Here is a 6705-nt window from a genome sequence, read left to right as displayed (position 1 = left end):
TGGAACTACCAGATATTTTCATCCAATATATAATTAACCAATTAATTGTTACAGAAGCAGACTGTAATCTAATCCACATGGTTCTTAATGAAATCAAATCTCCATGTTCCTCTTCTCGTCTCTCAGTTCCACTCTGCCCCGGTGTTTTCCTGCATTCGACCAGACCCAGCAGAACGTGCTGCCTCAAACATGCAGGTGTTGTACTATCATTTTTTTGAATTAGTAAAGTTTCCCAGATGAGCTCCTCTCTCCTGTCCAGTTGTTATTATTAGTTGTTCTATAGGTGATAAAACCTAAAATACGACAAATGGATTCAAAAGAACAAACGTGAGGATTGTAAATGGAGCAGCCATGCATCTGTCAGGAAGAATATACAGAACTATTGCAGAGATATTAACCCAGAGAACATTAGCGATGGAAAATGGCTACTATACAAGGCCGACAAGTGGACGAGTACAAAGAATCACGGGAGGATTTTGAAAGCTACCTTGAGCTTTTGGAGCTATGGATGTTTGCAAATGACATTAAAGACTTAACAAAAGGCTAAGCTTGAGAGCTAATATATTTATTTCATTTCATTTGCGATTTTCATGAATAGTTAACGTTGTGTTATGCTAATGAGCTGCGGGGATAATTACACTCCTGGATACAGTTTTTTTTCGTAGCTAAACGTGATGAACAAAACGGAGCGATTTGTCCTAAACAAATAATCTTGGAAAAACTGAACATTTGCTATCTAACTGAGAGTCTCCTCATTGAAAACATCTGAAGTTCTTCAAAGGTAAATGATTTTATTTGAATGCTTTTCTTGTTTTTGTGAAAATGTTGCATGCTGAATGCTACGCTAGCTATCAATAATCTTACACAAATGCTTGCTTTGCTATGGTTGAAAAGCATATTTTGAAAATCTGAGATGACAGTGTTGTTAACAAAAGGCTAAGCTTGAGAGCAAGCATATTTATTTCATTTCATTTGCGATTTTCATGAATAGTTAACGTTGCGTTATGGTAATGAGCTTGAGGCTGTATTCACGATCCCGGATCCGGGATGGCTAGAATCAAGAGGTTAACCAGTTAAAGCTATGTCATTATTGGATAAAAAGACGTGCCCGTTTTAAGCGCAATATTTTGTCATAAATAGATGCTCGACTATGCATGGAATTGACAGCCTTGTAAAGACAAAACTCTGACGTTTCCAAAACTGCAAAGATATGATCTGTGAATGCCCCAGAACTAATGTTACAGGCGAAACCAATATCTTGTTTAAAACGGGAACGTTTTTTCATCCAAAAATTAAATACTTTGCGATGGCTGTCAGGTAGTTGTGTTTTTGGCCATATCTAGGAAAAGCATTGAGTGATCAGTTTGTTAGTGGACTGTGCTCTGAAGCTTTGCAGCACAAGATGCTAGCAGAGAAGGATCTAACATTCAGAAAGGCATGTGAGATGGCATTATCAATGGAGTTAGCTTCCAAGTACACCAGGGATATTACAGAGTTACAAAAGAGTCTCAAGCAGTAAATGCAGTGAATAAAAATGCTAAAACATTTCCCAGGACAGGAAACGGACAGTTCAAGGGCAGAAATGACAATGTAGAGAAACAGTATAAAAAATAACACAGGGCAACAGAATTATGGTTAGCAACCATGCTACAGGTGCAGAGGAAAACATTCTGCTCGTGGTTGCAGATTCAAAAATGAGAAATACATGTCTGTTCTAAAGTTGGACACATTGCCTCTGCATGTAGGAACGGCAGAGCAGGACAGACACACTATGTTGATACTGCTCAGAGCCATGGCAAGAGTAAGGAGGATGATTCAGTTTTTTGGGGTGTATACAGTTTACACTTCTTCCAATGGGAAAAGGGCGTTACAATGAATGTCACATTGGATGGAAAGGATTTGGACATGCAATTAGACACAGAGCCCGCTGTCTCTCTGGTCTCGGAACTGTGTTTCCATGATGCTCTGAGTCACCTGCCATTAAAGAAAACGCAGTGAGAAAATTCCTTTGCTTGGTGAGAACATTCCTTTGCTGGGTGAAAACATTCCTTTGCTGGGTGAGAACATTCCTTTGCTGGGTGAGAACATTCCTTTGCTGGGTGAAAACATTCCTTTGCTGGGTGAAAACATTCCTTTGCTGGGTGAGAACATTCCTTTGCTGGGTGAGAACATTCCTTTGCTGGGTGAGAACATTCCTTTGTTAGGTGAGAACATTCCTTTATGAGGTGATAATCGATAGTGATTCAAAGTGGTTGGAAGTTTTTCATAAAACTTCAAAGACATTAACGAACTTCATCAAAAACCTACGAATGCTGTTTGCAGCCTATGGATTGTGCCATGGAATTGTCTCTGATAATGGACCCCAGCTGGTCTCTTCTGCTTTCAAACAATTCCTAAAAAACAACAGAATCAAGCAGACCCTTCCTGCTTACCATCCTACCTCGAATGGTGCAGCAGAAAGGTCAGTCCAGATACTCAAGCGAGCTCTGATAAAAAAACGTTTGAGGACAACAGACAATCTACTGTCTTTCTCAAGCATCGCTGAGCCAATGTTCCGCAGGACCCCCCACAGAGTCACATGTCAGACCCCTGCTGAGCTCTTCCTGAAGCGCCAGATCCGAACACGCTTCAACCTACTCCGACCTGACTTAGCTAAAACAGTGGAAGAAAAACATGCCAAACAAAAGAAACACCATGACCATGGTAGGCTACACCTTCGAGTTTTCCAGGAGGAAGAACAAGTGTGACAGGGAAAGAGAAATGGATTCAGGCGACAGTAATCTGGAGACTGGGACCTGTGACTTACCTCATTCAGGACGGAAAGAGAAAACGTTTAAATCACTGTGTAGATTTATTGTTAGGCCTCATTAAATAAAGCTGATTATATTGTGTTATTTAATACATGGAGCGTACTAAGGGAAATCAAGTCCAGCAAATACTTTTGTTTAAAAAGAGATGGTTTAACCCAATCATTTTCATGATAAATTATACTGCATTTTACAAAACATTACTAAAAACTACAACAATTACAATGTATATTGCATGATGTGTATGAAGGGCCCGATTCAATCTTGAGATATGTTGACGTAACATGGACTTAAGTCAATAAAATGTGGACATTAGGCAATATTTTTGGACTCTCGTCGATGTTAAGTTCTCAAGTCTGAATATGGTTCGAAGTGTGGGTGTACAGTGGGGCAAAAAAGTATTGTCAGCCACCAATTGTGCAAGTTCTCCCACTTTAAAAGATGAGAGAGGACTGTAATTTTCATCATAGGTACACTTCAACTATTACAGACAAAATGAGAAAAGAATATCCAGAAAATCACATTGTAGGACTTTTAATGAATTTATTTGCAAATGATGGTGGAAAATAAGTATTTGGTCACCTACAAACAAGCAAGATTTCTGGCTCTCACAGACCTGTAACTTCTTCTTTAAGAGGCTCCTCTGTCCTCCACTCGTTACCTGTATTAATGGCACCTGTTTGAACTTGTTTTCATTATAAAAGACACCTGTCCACAACCTCAAACAGCCACACTCCAAACTCCACTATGGCCAAGACCAAAGAGCTGTCAAAGTTGTAGACCTGCACCAGGCTGGGAAGACTGAATCTGCAATAGGTAAACAGCTTGGTTTGAAGAAATCCACTGTGGGAGCAATTATTAGGAAATGGAAGACATATAAGACCACTGATAATATCCCTCGATCTGGGGCTCCACGCAAAATCTCACCCTGTGGGGTCAAAGTGATCATAAGAACGGTGAGCAAAAATCCCAGAACCTCACGGGGGGACCTAATGAATGACCTGCAGAGAGCTGGGACCAAAGTAACAAAGCCTACCATCAGTAACACACTACGCCGCCAGGGACTCAAATCCTGCAGTGCCAGACGTGTCCCCCTGCTTAAGCCAGTACATGTCCAGGCCCATCTGAAGTTTGTTAGAGAGTATTTGGATGATCCAGAAGAAGAATGGGAGAATGTCATATGGTCAGATGAAACCAAAATATAACTTTTTGGTAAAAAAAGAATGCTGAGTTGCATCCAAAGAACACCATACCTACTGTGAAGCATGGGGGTGAAAACATCATGCTTTGGGGCTGGTTTTTTGCAAAGGGAACATTCAAAAACACCACTTTAAAAAATAATCCTGTAAATCTGCTTTCGTCTACTTTTACCTGACAGCAACTTGGGAAATAGTTCAATTTGAGTCCAGATGTTCTCAAGGCTGTTGTTGCATCTCCCTCTCTGCAGCCATAGAGACATAAAGAGAGACAACAAACACACTTTATAACTGGTGAAAAACTACACCTGATACTTCAATTAAGCAGGAAAAAGTCTCTATCATAACAGATGTGTAGCACTGTAAGACACGTGTTTCTCTGTTGTTGTTTTAAACCTGTTTTATTCTCAGGACCAGGACTATAACACTGAGTATTGGGACCCAGGACAACAACATATCCTGGTCTCTATTCTCAGGACCAGGACTATAACACTGAGTATAGGGACCCAGGACAACAACACATCCTGGTCTCTATTCTCAGGACCAGGACTATAACACTGAGTATTGGGACCCAGGACAACAACATATCTTGGTCTCTATTCTCAGGACCAGGACTATAACACTGAGTATTGGGACCCAGGACAACAACATATCCTGGTCTCTATTCTCAGGACCAGGACTACAACACTGAGTATTGGGACCCAGGCCAACAACATATCCTGGTCTCTATTCTCAGGACCAGGACTACAACACTGAGTATTGGGGTCCAGGACAACATATCCTGGTCTCTATTCTCAGGACCAGGACTATAACACTGAGTATTGGGACCCAGGACAACCACATATCCTGGTCTCTATTCTCAGGACCAGGACTACAACACTGAGTATTGGGACCCAGGCCAACAACATATCCTGGTCTCTATTGTCAGTACCATGACTATAACACTGAGTATTGGGACCCAGGACAACAACATATCCTGGTCTCTATTCTCAGGACCAGGACTATAACACTGAGTATTGGGACCCAGGCCAACAACATATCCTGGTCTCTATTGTCAGTACCATGACTATAACACTGAGTATTGGGACCCAGGCCAACAACATATCCTGGTCTCTATTCTCAGGACCAGGACTATAACACTGAGTATTGGGACCCAGGACAACAACATATCCTGGTCTCTATTCTCAGGACCAGGACTATAACATTTACATTACATTTAAGTCATTTAGCAGACGCTCTTATCCAGAGCGACTTACAAATTGGTGCATTCACCTTATGACATCCAGTGGGACAGTCACTTAACAATAGTGCATCTAAAACTTAGGGGGGGTGGGGTGAGAGGGATTACTTAACCTATCCTAGGTATTCCTTAAAGAGGTGGGGTTTCAGGTGTCTCCGGAAGGTGGTGATTGACTCCGCTGTCCTGGCGTCGTGAGGGAGTTTGTTCCACCATTGGGGGGCCAGGGCAGCGAACAGTTTTGACTGGGCTGAGCGGGAGCTGTACTTCCTCAGTGGTAGGGAGGCGAGCAGGCCAGAGGTGGATGAACGCAGTGCCCTTGTTTGGGTGTAGGGCCTGATCAGAGCCTGGAGGTACTGAGGTGCCGTTCCCCTCACAGCTCCGTAGGCAAGCACCATGGTCTTGTAGCGGATGCGAGCTTCAACTGGAAGCCAGTGGAGAGAACGGAGGAGCGGGGTGACGTGAGAGAACTTGGGAAGGTTGAACACCAGACGGGCTGCGGCGTTCTGGATGAGTTGAAGGGGTTTAATGGCACAGGCAGGGAGCCCAGCCAACAGCGAGTTGCAGTAATCCAGACGGGAGATGACAAGTGCCTGGATTAGGACCTGCGCCGCTTCCTGTGTGAGGCAGGGTCGTACTCTGCGGATGTTGTAGAGCATGAACCTACAGGAACGGGCCACCGCCTTGATGTTAGTTGAGAATGACAGGGTGTTGTCCAGGATCACGCCAAGGTTCTTGGCGCTCTGGGAGGAGGACACAATGGAGTTGTCGACTGTGATGGCGAGATCATGGAACGGGCAGTCCTTCCCCGGGAGGAAGAGCAGCTCCGTCTTGCCGAGGTTCAGCTTGAGGTGGTGATCCGTCATCCACACTGATATGTCTGCCAGACATGCAGAGATGCGATTCGCCACCTGGTCATCAGAAGGGGGAAAGGAGAAGATTAATTGTGTGTCGTCTGCATAGCAATGATAAGAGAGACCATGTGAGGTTATGACAGAGCCAAGTGACTTGGTGTATAGCGAGAATAGGAGAGGGCCAAGAACAGAGCCCTGGGGGACACCAGTGGTGAGAGCGCGTGGTGAGGAGACAGATTCTCGCCACGCCACCTGGTAGGAGCGACCTGTCAGGTAGGACGCAATCCAAGCGTGGGCCGCGCCGGAGATGCCCAACTCGGAGAGGGTGGAGAGGAGGATCTGATGGTTCACAGTATCGAAGGCAGCCGATAGATCTAGAAGGATGAGAGCAGAGGAGAGAGAGTTAGCTTTAGCAGTGCGGAGCGCCTCCGTGATACAGAGGAGAGCAGTCTCAGTTGAATGACTAGTCTTGAAACCTGACTGATTTGGATCAAGAAGGTCATTCAGAGAGAGATAGCGGGAGAGCTGGCCAAGGACGGCACGTTCAAGAGTTTTGGAGAGAAAAGAAAGAAGGGATACTGGTCTGTAATTGTTGACATCGGAGGGATCGA

Source organism: Oncorhynchus gorbuscha, linkage group LG18 (assembly GCF_021184085.1).
Source record: "Oncorhynchus gorbuscha isolate QuinsamMale2020 ecotype Even-year linkage group LG18, OgorEven_v1.0, whole genome shotgun sequence".
Taxonomy (NCBI): Eukaryota; Metazoa; Chordata; class Actinopteri; order Salmoniformes; family Salmonidae; genus Oncorhynchus; species Oncorhynchus gorbuscha.
This window is presented reverse-complemented; position numbering follows the sequence as displayed.